This window comes from Argiope bruennichi, chromosome 3 (assembly GCF_947563725.1).
Source record: "Argiope bruennichi chromosome 3, qqArgBrue1.1, whole genome shotgun sequence".
Lineage (NCBI taxonomy): Eukaryota > Metazoa > Arthropoda > Arachnida > Araneae > Araneidae > Argiope > Argiope bruennichi.
In genome coordinates, this window is record NC_079153.1 from 105,993,300 (window position 1) to 106,012,343 (window position 19,044).

A 19,044-nucleotide genomic window follows, 5' to 3' on the forward strand; every position below is an offset into this window, starting at 1 on the left:
TTTAATTCCTGTATTATGTAGACTATATTTCATTAATTTCTGTAGAATGTGCTTAATTAATGTCAATAATATGTATATGTGTTTAATTCATGTATAAAATAAAATGCTTAGTTCAAATAAGTATGAAAAAACACTGTCGATGCTATTTTTTTGAAAATATATTATCGTTTTTTTCTGAGATATATTCATTTCTTTATAGGAATTCCAAGAAATTGAACGACTGTTTATAAATAATATGATTATACTCTATTAGATAAAAGAGAAAATAAGATATTGCTTTTTGTCATTCAATGGGGATCAACCTTCTAATTTGAATTTTAACGGACATTTAAACAATTAAATAGAGAGAGAAAATGATCTCCCTGAAATACATTCACATATTCTTTCTCTCGACTTAAAAATTGCTATTTCCTTCTCGCATAAGCAACGCCCTGGAATCTCGAATGTTCAAATTTTTATTCTGTGAATCCCAAACATGAATGTTCTGCATTTTATAACATTTAGTTCAGTAGAATTTCAGTTTGATGTAAAGAAAAAGGCATAACAGTGATTGTGTTGCTTTAATAAGTTTAATTTCTTATCTGAAATGGGCTTCTATGTTTGTTTCCCAAGTTTTTTACCAGACAAGATGTAAAGAACGAAAAATTGCCTGATTTTTACATCCAAATAAAAAAGCTGTGAAAGATTATTATAATGTTATGTATATTTAAAAAAAAACTATAAAATAAATCGCCAAACGTATGATAGTTTAAATGAAGCATATTTTAAATGGTGTTCGTAGGGAGAATATTGTAAATTTTTGTTTAGATTGAAAAAAAAACATTTGGATTATTCAATAGACATGTATATCATAGAAGAAAATAACTGATAAAAATTTCACATCTTTATTTGCATAATTATTTAAAAAATTCGACGTTTCAATAAACTTTTTGGGATATACCTATTCCGGTAGAATTTCGCGGACCATAAAAAAGAATCATATTCTAAAAAGTTTCTTTGAAATTTTCATGAATGCATAAAATTATATTTTAATAAGATAAAAATTTGCGTTCACAATTTCTCAAAAAGCAATAATTGAAAGTAATGTTGATAGGAAAATTCGTTCAGGTTTGTAACGGGGACAAAATATTAACTTCACATTTGATTGTCAAATTTTTTTCTCTAAGTGGGCCGTTATTTTACTATTTAAGAACACACACATTTTTAGAAGCAAGAATCTTTTTTATCCGTGAATTTAGACTGATTGTAAAATTATTCTAGCCATTTTACGACGATCAACGTTTTTACGATTAATTCGAATTTTTCAGAAAAACTGATGTAGACATGGATAGCACAATTTTTTTTAATTAAAATTTCTGGTCGGATTCAATAGCCATAATATTTGATATCAAATATTCTATATATTTGATATTACATCAATAAAAATTCTAAGAAATCACACTATGTTTTTGATTTGAAAATGGAAAAGCTAATTTTTCTACATAAATTCCCAAAACAACGATTTATTAAATGTAGATAAAATTATCTACATTTGACTTAAAAGCTTAATTATTTTATGATGTAATTTATATAAAGAAAATATTTATCTCGATGCTTTATCGTAAAATTTCCTATTAATAATCGTCATATTTCCTAATTACGTATTGAATTTTCTTTTAGCATTAATGGATTTTTCCACACTATCCTGTATGAGAATCATGTAGATGCAATCTACATATACATTCCGTTTTGCTTGCATTGGTTTTTTTGATATTCATTATTTGGAATTATTAGGATAGTTATTCGAAAAAAATCATAAATATTTTTCGTTAATTGTGATTATTAGGACATGGTTAAGAAATTCATGCAGAGTTCTTTAAACTTAATATTTTTTCATATAACTTCTACCCAATTAACAAATTCCAAATGAATAATACTGAATTAATTTACATCTTAATTGGAAATTTCCTAAATGTTTTACTTCTGCATAAAACTCAAATATTATAAATTTTACATAGCTGCAAATTTACCCAAGTTAATAAGACAGTTCCCTCTCTCAGGAAGTCAATTTTTCGACAGAACTGAGATAAATATTATTTATTAATGTTTGTAAGCATTGATTTATCATTTCTTCTTTTCATTCAATTCCAAAGAACCAATGTTGAATAATTAGTTAGTCAAATCAATTAGAACCAGGATGAAATAGTGTTATATCGAAATGACCTTTTCGAGATTATTAATAAATGGGTATCAGTAATTTGATAATTTGATACAATGCACAGGATATTTAGTACTTAGCCTTATTAAAACTAACGGATTGCTGTTAGATTTATATCAAACTCACCGTGTTTGATATAAATCTACCCCCAGAACTCTGTACTGTTTCCAAATAATGCATTCCATTAATTTCAGAAAATATGAATTATATTTAAAAAAAATATCTGTAATGATTAGTGAATTTTCCTGATTTGATGGTCAGCGTCATCAGCACATCCCACCATTTATTTTCACGAGAAGTAAAGAGAAACAATGTCTAAGTTATTATTATGTTAAATAAACCTATTATTTCTGATTAATTCAACATTTAGTATTCCATTTCTTTTTCTTCATATGTTAAATGTTTACCAAAAAATGCCAGTGAGTAAAAAGAGCCCAAATTGCATTATAAATAACTTTAAGTTCATTTTTCTATATTTTTAAATTCCTTTTTCTTGTTTTAACAAACTAATTTAATTCTTTTAAATTTATTAATTATTGTTAACAAACATAAAAAAAAATTGAACATTTAAAACATACAAACATTAGTTAATTTTCAAAAATCAAAAGTAAATATATGAAAGTGTTTAGCATGTATAATTTGAGCACGTCTTGGCTTAAAATAATTGATCTTGATTTCGGTATTAAACAATGAATAAATATTTTAATTGCATATTAATCCATTAAATCTCATAATTTTTGTTTTCTCATTCATATGTCATTTTGTTTCATTCATTTTTAATAATGTCCATCCACAAGTATAACTAGTGCAGTAAGGCTACATGAGCACTGAAAAGTATGCTCTCAAAGGAATAATCTATTGAAAAATAAAGTTGAATGCTTTTTATCTGAAATATATATATATATATATATTATTTTAAAGTAATTATTTTTATTTACATCGAATCTTTTTAATACTATTTTGTTCCTAGGAGAAGCTTATACCCTTTGGGATTTGGATCAACATGAAATAAATTATTCTTGCGAATTTTATTTTATATTCTCGTCAAACACTAAATTAAATTCTAAGTAAGTGAATTAAAAACAACTAAGAACAAGTTCGAATTGAAATTCCATTAAAAGTTACTTTAATTCCATTAAAAGTTCTTTAAAATAGAATTGATGTTTCCTTTATATTGAAAAATAAATTTTATATTTTACGTTCCATATCTAAGGCTTTCTCAGACAATATCTCTGATTTGAAAAGTATTTTTTTTTTTTTATTTAATACAAAAAAAAAATCAAACTATAAGGATGAAAATATATTTTACTTTCAATTTAACAGCATTTTCTAAATGAAGTTATATAAAAATCTATAAAAGTAAAAGCAAAAATGTTCGCCATTGTTTACTTGTAAAGTTTAACCTTAACTGCAAGCAAAATAAAATTGAAAATTTTTATTGAAACCCTATGGTAAAATATTCGTAGAAGCAATAAAATCATTTGAGTTTTATTATAAAAATGAAATGGATAATTTTAAATATTATTTTTAAAGAAACCTTAAAATTATTTTTTAAAATTGTTTCAAAACAGAAAAAATTCGTATCAGCGAAAAGATGAATTGGTGTATTTTAATATGGTGAAAAATTTGTTTATGGTGGTTTATTTTTGGCGTTTATGGTGGTTAAATATTAAATTTTTGCTTAATTTTCATTTAACTAAAATTAAGATTTCAAAAAAAAACAATCTTTTCTTTAGAAACATGTTTTAGTGGATACGCTTTTTATTAAATCAAGCTATTTTGAATCGAAATTTAATTTTTTTTCATTTCTTAACCGTAACTTTCCATGAACTTTGAATTTTTAAATTTCCTCAAAAATAATTCATTATTTACTGATCCTTTACTGGAATTCTTTTTTTTTACAGTTTTTAATAGCTTTTTTTAAAATTTGAACTCCATAGAATAATACAATAATAAAATTTAAGAATAAATTATGTCATACTAAACATGAATATTTGTATGATATAAATTTCCAACTCTATATTACAAAAATACCTATGTAAATGTTTTACGAACTTTATTTTAAGATTTAATTTATTAAATTTCACATTACATTTAATTAAACTTAAATATTAAATTTTAACACTAAATTTATTAATTATTATTAAATAATTTTTAAATTATTATTTTCTTTCAGAATTAGAGGGTATTCATTTTCGAATTAATCAATTAACAGCATTACTGAATGCTATCGAATGCAAATTTAAATTATTGAAAAATACTTCAGTAGTAATTACAATTCTGGCATCCTTACAATCGTGATATAATGAAACATATTATAGCTAGGGAGACTTATAAATAAATAACCGAAATTTTTATGACATTTTCATTCTTTAATCTGGAATCAATATCTTAAATCATTTATTATTTCTAATTACCAAATCGATTTAATTATTACATATCTGGATAAATAGTGAATTTTCAGAATTATTACAAAGGTCAATGAGGCTACAGAAGTATTACTTAGCTTATAGATTTCTTTAATCAGAGAGTCTTAGTATGGAATTTTAGACTGCATCTCCGAAAGATATTTCTAAATTTCCTTTTCAATCCGTATATTGGTATACAAACGAAGATATACAAGCTCATGTAATGTACTACAAATTATATAGTGTTTACTCCATATCTGTATATATTGATGAAATAATTTTGCCCTAAATATCGAAAGGAAGGTTTCCAAAATACTTATTATATTTTCCGTGTTCATGAATTTGTTGTAAACTGATTTCCTTTATATGTTTCATTTTTACCAAAATACCTAGGTTGAAATTAAATGAACGCATTGTAAACACTTCAATAACCAAGAAAGACTATTCAAGGGGAGCCTGGTCTAATTATTAATTATATATATGCAACTAATCAGTGTATATTTTTTATTGCTCCATGCAGCTGTTAAAGTACTGAAGATGTTTTCATCCTGCTTACTGTAAAACTTATTCAACATATGCGATTTATATGAAACTTTATTAAATTACTTCATACTTCGAGAATAGAAATTTATTTTTTAATACTTCATTGTCCTCTAAAGAATATAAAGCAGTTTCAGAGTTTTAATTTATTTTCTAATTGAAAATATCCTTTTTTTATTTTTGGAATATTTTTGTTTCTAAAAATATAGATAGAACAAAAAAATGGTTAAAAAAGTGATATTCAGAATTTTTTCAGTTGTATTGGTACAGTGGATTTTATATGAATGGAGGTCATTAGATGAAGCAAGCGGTATTACGATATTTAGAAATAAAATTATTAATAATTACACTAATTTTTTTAAACACTGAACTGATATTATATTCTAAGTTTTTAATAATTCTTTAATGACAGGAACACGCATTCTTTTGCTGAAAATCTTTTTTGAACTATCTAGTAATAATAATTTTTGAACTAAAATTAAATTAACTATTATAAATACATATTATTCGCTGTCGAAATTTTCTTATTATTATTAATAAGATAATTTTAATTATTAATAATAGAATTATTAATTATTTCTTATTATACGAGTTACATTCTAGAATACAATAAAAGTAAATGGAAGTATCTATTATTTTAACCTGAATAATAAAAATTGAGAATAATTTTATCTGTTAACAAAGCAAATTTCCAGAGATTTTAAGATTTTAAAGCTGGCTACATTTAGAAAACTAAATCATTTCATAAGTTAATTTCTTGTAAAAAGTACAAATGAAGATAAAACTTCAGCAAATAATCACTTGATTTAGGAATTTTAAAAATAACATTGTAAATGCAATCGTACATTTAAGATCAATCATGCTTTATTAAGATTTTGAAGATAAGCCGCCATTTTGGGAAAAATAGATCGCAAAATTTTTAATTTTTTTTATTTTTATTATATATTTTTAATTCACAAATTTCAAAAGGAAATTTGTATATTATCAATTTAATAATTTTATATTTTAATGCCCTAATATTCCTCCTTTTACATTTTATTGATATATATATATATATTAAAAATAGTTGGCAAAATTCAAGATTCAGTTATCCAGCCACGAACGCTTAATTGATTTTGCCCACTTTTATTCATATGAAAACTCATGAATGTTTACAATGCTCTTCTGCCTAGCATAGTCCTCCCTTTTTAGGAGATTAAGGTTGAGAAATTTGCCCAAACTCAAAAACTGGAGAGATTCCGTCAATTTAGTTCATTAAAGCGTAAATAAATGCAAATAACAATGACATTTTAAAAAATTTGCAATTTTTAAAAAATTATATGTATATTTTATTACTCTTTGATATAAATTGCTTTTTAGAGCAATATCATATCGTATTCTTGGATAATAAATTTTTAATTCGAGTGTTTTTTTTTTGACAAGACAAGCATGGGTATAAAGTTACATGCAATAAATTTTAATGAATAATTAATATGAGCCATTAACAATAGTTTCAATGAATGAATAATAATTTTGCTTAGTTAACGAAACTAAGCAAAATCGATATTTACAATTTATTTGAAATACACAATCATTCTCTTTGTTAACTTGATATGAAATATTACAAGAAAATTATACATTTATTACTTGAATTGTTACTAATTACAAATTTCATTTTATTAGATATTAAATTGTAAGGTAAATTTTGAATATCTTGCAATAGTTCTATCATAACATTAACTAAATCTTTGTGTCTAGGAATTCTATGCATGCCTAAAAATTATTATAATAGTATCGTTTTCAAATTGTTTGAAACCATCTTAAATATCTTAAAGTATTGTTTTAAATAATCTATTCCTGATAAAATTCTTGAAATTCAAGATGGTCTTTCTTTCTATTTTAGAGCTTTTAATTTTAATGCAGCTGAAATGATAAATCTAAAATAAAATCATTTCATTTCTAACAGAATAATACTCATTACATTATGATCCTTGTTACATGCGGACGCACTTCAAGGGACGAAAGGTACTACAAAATAATTGTCAAGCAATGAAGCGACATCTAGTCCTGTCCAGAGTGTCGTGAATTGCGAAATCAGGCTGCAGAGTAATACCTCGCTATAATCAATTGCCTCGGCTTCGGTTTACGGCTACCTGCCTTAGATATCACCCAGGATAATGGAAAGTGTCAAACGGAGCTGAGTCAGCTTGTTTTCCATGACAGGGTGGTAATCCACTGGGTGAGAGTTGAGCTTGAAACCTCACACTCCGTTGATCTTTACGATGGTCATCATCTTCTGCAGCTGAATAAGCATATATATTTTTTTTCTAGCCAGAAGGCGTTCGTCAGAAGTGCTCATCTAGTAGAAACTGTAAAGAAAATCAATCGTGCGTTTTTATCAGATTTGGTCCAACTTGCTATTAAATATCGATATCACAAAATGGTGATGGCTTTTCTCGGGTTCCAGGAAATGACGATCATTAAGAAAATGGGAATATTGAAAATTTCATTTTTAGCAATAAATCAGCAGATAATATCTGGCATGTCATGTTTCTAATCTGTTCGATTTGTAGTATAACTGATATTCCACACGTTATTTTTTTTATTTTTATCGAAAAGTAATTTACTGTTTTTTCTTATTTTTTACATTTAATTTTATGATAAAATTGTAATAATAATTATATTTTTACAAAGACAATTCGAATAAAACAAAAACACCTGAATCTTATTATACCCTTTATTTAAATTTGATGAATGTATTCAATTTAGTCTATCACTTTTTTTCGGTGTTATATCGTTCAACAAGCCATAATACATTATATTTTATTTACACCTACTTAAATCTTAATTGTTGCATTAGTAACATTTCTTTCAAATTAAGACATAGCAGGTTCAAAATCAAATAAAAAAAATCCTATTAAAACAAAGCAATGTTTACATAATATATTTAATAACTCTCTATGTATTTATTTCTATTTAAATGTCCATTTAATCAATTGTATGTATATTACTTGCATGTAATATTTTATCATTTCTTATTTTCTCACTTACGCTTAATTTTTTTCTAAGATTGTATTATGCATATTGTGCATACAAATTAGCTGGGAAATAAAATTTTAAAAAATCCCTTATCCTAACCGCTTTATCACACTTTATCCAAGCTACTAAATAACAAATTTATTCTTTGTAAATGATGGTGAGAATCTACATTATTTTTAATATAAGCATTGGGATGAATCCTTAGCTTGAGTTCAAAAATTACCCCAAGCCTCAGAGCTATTTCTTAAAATTATGTGCAGAATATAATTTTACTTTTTCATGAGATGTGCTCGCAGCAGCAAGTTCTGTCCAGTCTTTCCAGAAGATTTGATGAATAAAATGAGAGACACCAAAATTAGAATAGAGTCAGGAATTTTCCAAACTGTAAATTCTCCTCCATAAAAATATTGAAGAAAAGTAGAATTCTTACATGAGATAATTCTAAAACTTTTTGTGACTAAACGGCATCCCAGTTTTTTTGCACAATATCACATTATACCATCCATGAAGATATTTAATTATTATTTATATTATGAAATAATATAATAAATATAACAAAAAATTAGAATAACATTTTATTTCATTAATTTTTAATGCATGTTTGAAGTTTTTGAATTTACTGAAAGCGGTATGAAAAAAGTAAAATTTTTCTATTCCAACGATATATTATAGTTTGAATATATATATATATATATATATATATATATATATATATATATATATATATATATATATATATATATATTCATATATATATATATATATATATATATATATATATATATATATATATATATATATATATATATATATATATTCATATATATATATATATATATATATATATATATATATTCATATATATATATATATATATATATATATATATATATTCATATATATATATATATATATATATATATATATATATATTCATATATATATATATATATATTCATATATATATATATATATATATATATATATATATATATATATATATATATATTCATATATATATATATATATATTCATATATATATATATATATATATATATATATATATATATATATATATATATTCCGCGTTAAAGAAAGTATAAATATTTTAAATTTTCATGTGTGTATCATAATTTTATTCATTTTTAATGTATGATTCTTTAATAAATATGAAATCTAGAAACGTTGTCTTTCAAAAATATTCATCGAAAAAATAGGAATTCATTTATATTAAACCCTGAAATTGTGGTAACCATGCATAAAAATTTTGCTAAATTAAAATATTAATTAATCTTGGCAGGTATATATATATATATAAATGAAGAATGTAAGTGCGTATATATGTTAACATTCTATAGGATAAACAGTTGACTTAGAGCTGTGTGCGCCAATGATTTAAAAAAATTAATGAAATTTTAGTATTTTTCTTCCATAATTTCCAAAAATGTAACAGCAAAATTATATATATATATATATATATTGCTGTTACATTTTTGGAAATTATGGAAGATATATAATATAGATTTCAATGACGTCCATATCACTACAAGCATTTATCTATATTTAAATTATTTTATATTAAAAATATTTTAAGCAAATTTCCAGCAATATATTTTGTATAAAATAAAATTTAACTAGCATGAGTACGTTATGCTTGGATTTCATCACAACATCGAAAATTCAAATTAAAATATTTTGTTAATTCTTACTGCAAGCTAAATCTAAAAAAAGTGTCATTTAATAAATATGATATGATATTTGCTGAAAATATGAATGTAAGAAAAAGTCTTATATGACTTTATAAAATATTCTATATTATTAATTCAATAATTATATTTAAGGCAAACATAGTTTATATATACTGGATATCCACTCTAACGACGCCAAAAAAGTCATTTCTAAATCGTTATTAATAGGTCTATATATCTAGTAGGGAAAATGAAGTAAATAGTTTTATTTTATGCAGTTTGAATCAATGGATGTATTCTTGATTTAAGTCATTCTAAATATTCTAGTTTTTATGAGCTATATTGAATAAATAGTTTCTTAATGTAGTAGTAAGCTGAGATTTTAAATGAAATGGAAGAAATTTGTTTTCTTCTGAATAATTTTCTGAGTTACAGCATGAATTAATATTACTTATTTTGTAGAATTCATTAGATTTCATGCTGAATGTTTTTATCTTCTGTATTCATATATATATATATATATATATATATATATATATATATATATATATATATATATATATATATATATATATATATATATATATATATATATATATATATATATATATATATTCGGTTTCAGAAAGAAATTTTTTATATTAGATGAAATTTCTTAGCCTCCATTTCAAATGTCAATTGAAAAGATAAACATTTAGGGAAATGGATCATACGATGAAAAGAAAGATGTTAAGATCTTTAAACAGTATGAGTAATATGACGATAAGATTTAAGGCTTACAAATATTTTGCCGAGGAAGAATATATATATATATATATATATATATATATATATATATATATATATATATATATATATATATATATATATATATATATATATATATATATATATATATATAATATTAGCAGTGCGTGGCCGAATAGAAGAAACTTCTAAAATTTTAAAACTTTGATTTATTTCACCACAGGATGCATAATTTACGTATAAAGATGAAGTGGTAAGAATTTCGTCATTTTCATCTCGACTCAACAACATGCAGGATTTTACTTCGATCATTTTACTATGAGATTTTGATAGGGCTTCTTTGACATATATCGATTTAGGCAAGGGAATTTTAGTTATCTTTACAAGAAGGTTGTAAACATTATGGATTTTTATCCCTTCATTGAAACTTTGAGAAAATGCAGAAATGAGAAGTTTTATGGAGCGCGTGTAGAATTAAATAAATAAAAAGTGGAAATTGGATAAGGAAATAAGAGACCATTTTAAATTGGAGGTAGGGCTAATTTCATATAAAAATTTGCAAATCGATTAATATGTCGATTCGATTTTAAAATAATCACTCTTGCATGCTTTATTTCAATTAGTTAATTACAAATTTAGTTTGAAATTTTACCAGGTTATTCCTTAATAGAATCATATGTTTTCAATTTTCAAAATAAAAGTAAGCTCGAAAACTTAGATGGATTAAGATATCAACTTAGATGGATTAAGATATCAATTTGAGAATTAAAAGAAAGTTAGTTAGAATTTGATCACAAGCAAATGAGTACTTAAATTCATTGAGCATCTTTCTATAATATAAATATTACAGATTTAGAAATATTTTAGAAAGGCTATTGTTATTATTTAGTTCTCAAATAAAAAATGTATGAATACTTTATTATTATTTATAGACAATTTTATTTATCATGTTAATCTACATTTAAAATAACCATCGAATTGTATTCTTATTGTTTCTCAGGTGATTCTTTTTAAATTGACTAAAACTCTTGAAACTTTGTGGAATTATAATATTGAAAAAATGGTTTTATATTTTCTTTCAATGAAACAATTTAATTTATCGAAGTTTGAAATACTTGCTTTTGAAACGTTTCCAGTCTTATTTTGAAAACAAATTCCTTGATTTCAAAAATAAATATATCAGAAGAATTATTATCTTTATTACCTAACTACTTAGCTAAGTAAAATAACTAGCGAATTTATTAGAAGAATAACTGAATTTATTTTTAATTTTGATTATCAGAAAAGATTTAAATTCATTTCAAAGCATTTAAATATTGTCAAAAAAAAACTCTTGAAATATATATTTTTTCTATTTATAAATTTAAATAGAAAGTTCTTACGAGACTTTTTATATAAATGTCAAGAGAATAAACACTTTTTGGAAAAATTCAAAAATTAAAGGAGTACACTTTTCAAAACTTAGAATATAGTATTTTAGATGATGGATTAAAATAACTTTGAAGGAAAATATAACGCAGCAAAATTAATTATTTCAGAAGATTAATTGCATGGCTATTTTTTGACTGCCCATTAATTTTCTTTTAGAGAGAATAGCAAAATAGACTAAGTACGTTTTATGAAATAAAACATAAGAGAAATATATCTTTCTTTGGCTTAGTTTTCAACCAGAAGTGTTAAGGAAATGTTAGCAACATCTGTCACCTGTGGCAATGTTATCTAGTGTTTCTGACATAACTATTTTTTCTAAAAGATGGAAGAGTTAAGAAAGATTATTTTTACTTAAATTTGACTCAGAATTTTAAATTTTTGTTAGTTTTCGAACTTGGCTTACTGCAGATTAATTCAATTCATTTTTTAGTCAGATTTTGAAACAAAGTGCAAAGTTGACATTATACCATTTACTGTAAATTTGAGTGAAAAAAAAAATAATGCCATTCTGAATGAGTCCAAATATTTGAATTTTTTTCAGTTTCAATCAGTTCAAGATTTTGGCACATCAATTTTTAGTAAAAAATTTAAAGATTAAATTAATACTTCTATAACTGATACTTACGCTTAATTTTGAAAGTTCAAATTTATTATTTACTTAATTCTATACAAAATTTCTTTGATTTAATATAAGAAAAAAACAATTAAAATTAATTTTTATTTATAGGAACATTTTTACTTTAAAAGAAAAAAAAATGCTGCGAAATTCCATATTAAATATTTGTTTCCCTCTAGTGTATTAATTAGTTTTTTGTAAAATTTAATCTGAACCCCTAATTATGGAAATTAAAACATGCTTGATTTCATATTTCTATATGAAAAAAATGTATTTCTAAGAATTAAATTTTTTACTTTTTTTATTTATTTCACACCAGTATAGCTATTTAGTAAATTAAGGATTATCTTTAAGAAGTATGTGAAGAAGATTACTCCCCTGAAATTAAAATATATTTAAAAAATGATTCAAAGATATCAACATAAAAATAAAAAATATTTTGATACTTTGGGGAAATAAAACATTTTTTTTTTCAAATCAAAACCTATTTTTTTTAATCGCCTTTTTCCCAAATCCTCTATTTTTTTATCAAAGTTTCTTTTTTTCTATTCTTAGAAGAAAAAGCCATATTAAATTAATTATTTACCGTAAATTATACAAGAAATTGTTTTTTTCTTGATCCGACTTTTCAAGGAAGAATAAAAATATTCTTAAATAATGAGTTAAAAGCCACATAGAAAAATAGAAAATTTTATAAAATGCATTGAAGTTAATTTTTTATTATTCCAAGTTCTCGTTATAAATTTATTTCAACAGAAAACTAATTGATAATGTATTCTCTTCAGACATTGAAAAGAAATTATTTAGTATAAAATATTACTATTTTCTTGTGATATATAGTTAATATAATTTCGTTACAATAAAAGAAAAAAAAATCTAATTTTATTCTAAGAGAAGTAGTTTCGGGACAGTAACAATTTCTACTTTCATCACTAATTGAAATAGCTTTTACCTTAACAAAGTAAGTTAACTAATAAAAAAATAAATCAACGTAATTTATTTCTAAGTATAAAACGAAGGTATAGTAGCTAATTGAAATCTCACTTTATGAAGTTATCCATATATCTATTTAAATAGTTTATGATTTTGCTTCCGGCAAACTATTCCGCTAAAATGAAATTCGTAAGATGTTCTTATTCCTTTATGCTTCCTTTCAATATTGTAATTTTCTTTGTCTTTATTTATTTTCTATTCAGTAAGATGATTTGAGATGATCCAAATTGCATCGTATCTTTGAGAACAAAAAATTAAAAACAAACAAACAAAAAAAAAACCCATGAAATTATGCTTTTGTTCTGTATTAGAGAGGACTATACTTATTTCAAAAGCATTAAAATCATGTTGTTAATCCTAGCCGTATGACTAAAATATTTATATATTTTAGTCATGATATTTATGTATGTTTTTAAAATATTATGATTATTAAATTGTTTTCAAAAATATTTAATTAATGATGATTAAATTTATTTTGAGTGCATGCATTTTTAGACTAAATATATTTAAAAAATATTCAATGGCATTTTTGACGATTAGGAATTGAAAACATTTTAATGTATCCACTTAGATATAATTCTAGAATGTTTTGATAACATTTTTAAATCATACGAAAAGTTATCAGTTATTTTTAATTTTAATAATTTTAAATATATTTTATTAATTATTCAGAGAAACAGACACTAACAATATTTTTTGATTCTTAAAAAGCAATAAAATGAATACTGTTTCAATTAATGTTTGTGCATTCAATTAATCAATCGAAAACAAATGATTAATTGTGTTATGCTTTTATTATTACAATATTCAGTGAAATAAATGCATATTTTCGACCTAAGTGATTGAAAACAACTTCAAGCATGTTTTTAGTTATGTAAAATGAAAATCACACTCTGTTTAGGTTCCATTTTATTAATCTTTTAAATTCCTTTAAAAATTTTAATATGAATTGATCGATCAAGACACTGTTTGATTTTTTTTTTAATATTTGCTCATGCTCAGATGATTGAAAATTCTATTGCAAATATATTTTTCTGTTGGCAGTTTATTTACATTAATTGATACAGTATTCCACAACAAGTACCAGAATATGCCAAAATGGAAAACTCATATCTCCTGAATGCATGAGTATTTGCTGACGAACCGCGAGTTTCAAGTGTTACCCATAATGAAAATGAAATTATGTTGGGTAATTTTTATTCGAAATAAGCTTTCCAATATTATAAACTGACTTAACTTAATAATAACTCAATTATTCAATCCTAATTTTACTCTCAATAAAATGGTTGCGACAGACAATAAATATTGGATAACTTATAAAGCAATTCTAGAAGATATTTCAAAGTATACTGCACCGGATATTAAAACTATGATACTTGTTGCTACACGTTGATATAACATATAACTACAAGTTATAATGATTTATCGGCTTGCAAAATAAAATTCAAATGCGAATTGATTTTATACTTTTTCATCAAATTTGAGATACATATATCCCCACTTGACAGATGTTTATGCGAATTTAGGAGAACTACCAAGAGCTGTAAATGGATTTACTTTATGAAGTAAAGGAAATTTTAGATTTTTTTTCGCTCTATATAATATACGAATAAAAGAATTAATACTGTGATATATTGTTATAAAAAGTTGCAGGACATCATAGGACCTGGAATAAATATAAATAGTTATTCTTGCCTTCATGATGAATATGCATAATAAATCTATCCAAGTCGTAGTAATTAATTGTGCAAACTAAACAACCATATAAGAATCATTCCCTTATGGAAAGGAAATATATATTTTCTTCTTTTTTCTAACCGTCAAGGGAGTTTGGGATAAAAATAAAAGGTTTAATTGAGAATAATTGCAGGTAATTTATCCAAAGAAGTAATTGCGATGCCTCTTACACGCATTATGTTCCACACTCATCTAATTTCCAGAAACCTCAGTTTATAAAAGCTTATTGACTTATTTATATTATATGCAAAGCACAGCATAACCAACATCTACTTCAATACAGCAATATTATGATCATATTTCCATACTTAATTGCTAATGTTTACTTTCATGCATTTTGACACAGTTTCTTGCAACAACTGGAGAATGTGCATGTGATGAGATGGACTTGATAGTTTGCAAGAATTGTATTCGTTAATTCAGAAAACTGAAAAATCCATACTTTGTATTCTTGTGGTTAAATCAAATCTGAAACTAGGTAATGGAATGTAATACGTAACTGTAAACGAAGCTACTTTTTCCTACATCAGCAATTCCAATAATAGTGACTAGGATTTAAGTTTTTTTTTATATTTTGACTCAAATATAATGTTTATATTTTCTCCTTTCAAAGTAGAGGTTTGAGATTGGATACATAAATTTAATATTTCAAAATTAATGCGATGGATTTAATATATTTCATAATTATTAATGAGGTAATACAAAAATAAAGGTTGAACATTAATTTGGGCACATCAAAATTCATATATATTTAAATAAAGATATGAAATGTTGAAAGCAACATTATAGTTTCTATTAAAAGGGCCACACCGAAATGAAAATATACATATATAAAGATATGAAATATAACAAGCAATAATATAGTTCCTATCAAATTGATTATATTAGATGTTTTATTAAAATTCAGATTTTATTTAATTTTTAGAAACCCAAACGCTTAACATGCTAATTTTTGCAAAAAAGTTTTCGTATTTTCTTAAAATTTCCTAAATGCATAAATATTTTCAAGAAATCAGCATGATAAGATCGACATACTTTTAAAAAAATCACACCCGCACACACAGTGAAATTTTTCTTAGAAATTCACATAGTTGAATTATGTATCAACAAAAATCTGAAGAAAAATTCCAGAGGAATACGAAAATATATAGATCATTATATATTTCAATAGAAATGGCATATTCATAACAATGATTGATTTTTAAAGGGCCTAGAAATTTGATCTATTTTTCTCCAAGAATATTATTTCTATGCATTTAGTAGAATATTGCAACATAAATTCGGAGAGTTTTAACGTTGACGATATGTTTGGTGAATACTTAAATATTACTTAAAGTAACTAAAAACTCTTCACATTTTGCCAGATGAGAACAAAGTTCATATTTCACCTAAAAGAGAACAAGTCCAAAATTTGTTTGACAGGTAACCAGATTATTAGTTTTCGTTTAATTATCCATGTTCGACAGTTTGACGAAAGATATTTGGTGTTGCATGCAGTATATTAATTTTCTGGCATGTTTAGAAATCCTAATGATTTCATTCTTCAAAAAGAGATAAAGACTATAAATTATAATTACTTTTTACTTTAGTTTACTGTTTATTGCAATTAGTATTCTAAGATCTTCTAATTATCTAATATCTGCGTGTTTGATATTATGTAATAAATTAAAGTAATTATAATTTCAATTAAGGGAACGTCATTATGCTTTGAATATATTTAATGTTTCATTCAAATTTTGCATTTATTCATTCCGTGTGATATAAAAATTAAATGAATTTTAAATTTATTATGAGTTGAAGATTTGTCACATTCAAATTACACTTTCCTTTATTTCGTGGAAATAACAATTAACCAAAAAAGAGCTTATTTTAATAAAGCAATAAAATGCTTAATTCGTCTGGAAGTATTCTAAATATAGAAATAATTAACTATTATTTTCTGTTATATGTTTAATGTTGTGAAATTACTACGTAATAATGCATGAAATGTGATTAATTAAATAAACGAAGCCTAATGAAACTCTAGAATGAAGTATAATGAGATAAAAATAGTTTTTACACATTTTCTTAGGTTCCATGCAGTTAAGAATTTTTATTAACTAGATAAAATTGCTTTCATAATTGTCCCGTTTTTTTACAAAATGCTGTGAATGTATCCTCGATAAAAAAAGATCTCCTTACTAATAATGTCACGAAATGCTAATAAAAATAAAATTAACACGTGAGTTCATTTCTTATTGTCTTCTTAGATTGCCTGTATGCATTATAGGTTAGTTTTGGTATTCTCACGATAATGATATGCTTATCCATTGCAACATGAATGCTTTTTTTCTTAAATTAAATCTTTGGGGATGCAATTATCTTCCTAGATTTTTATTCGCTATTTAATTTCTAAAACCAAATATTATGTAAAAAAAGTTATTTCGACTTTTTTAATCTTTTACTTTACCTTACATTGTGTTTCTAAAAATATTAGAAAATAATATTTTAACAAACAAAACATTTTCCCCTGCGATACAGATTATTTTTAAATAAAATTTTATAATGCTCATTAGATATCCTCGTAATATGAGGATAGTGTTCAATGTTTATTTTTTTTCACAGATAAGTTCTCAATATGGAAAATTGTCAAAAAATTAATTTTATTACTTATAAATTAATTAAATTTTCTTAAAGTACCTAAATAATTAAAAAATATATAGAAAAAACATTATTTATTAATTATTCCATTACAATATTTTGGAATTTTTGCACACTTAAATATAATTTTTATCATTATTATTTTTGAAACAAGATAAAAATGTACTTATATACTGAAAATATTTATTGTCATTTACCCTTTGATAAGAAAATAAAAGTTAGATTTTACTTCATAATATTAATGATAATATCTTCTAGTGGTTTTGATGTTGCATGATTTGATGAGATTGAAAAAATAGCATATATCTAATGAAAATTATTTCTAACAATACAATTTTATTTGTATAATAAATATCTACCAAAAATGCATAAGTGTGCAAAAGTTTGAATGTCTTGCTCTATAGGAAAGGAGTGGAAATGCCATCTCCAAATTTCCTCATTATGTCTAACGACTTTAGTTTCAAGCATACCATTCTTAGAAACTGTTACCCAATTCATATCACGAATTTTGAATTCAATCTAAAATTGGTTTAACTTTTGAAAGAGCTTCAATAATAAAGTTTATTACTCTTTGGAAATATCAAAAAATTTGTAATAAAATTGATTTTCTTATATAGAGCTTTTAAAGCACATTTATTTCCCTTCTTGTGTAGAGACAAAAATTGCAGCCTTAAATAAATACACCAACAAATTTGAGAGAAAAATTTCTTAAATTGCTATAGAACATTATCAAACCTATCCCAATTTCTTTCATATTTTTTACGAAAATTCGATTTCTGTAACGTAATTTAAAACTTTGAAATATTATAGTTTTTCACAAATAAAATACCTTGATTTTAAAATTAAAAAAAAATATCCTAAAAGAAATGCAAAATACTCTAAAAGAATTTTAAGGCTTCTTTTCCATATTCTAAAGATTTTTTTTATCAATTTGAATTTTTATCTTTTTACTTACTGAGATATAATTTATAAAAATATATTTTCACCAGAATGAACCAGAAATAATTACTTTTTAAAAAGAAATTCCA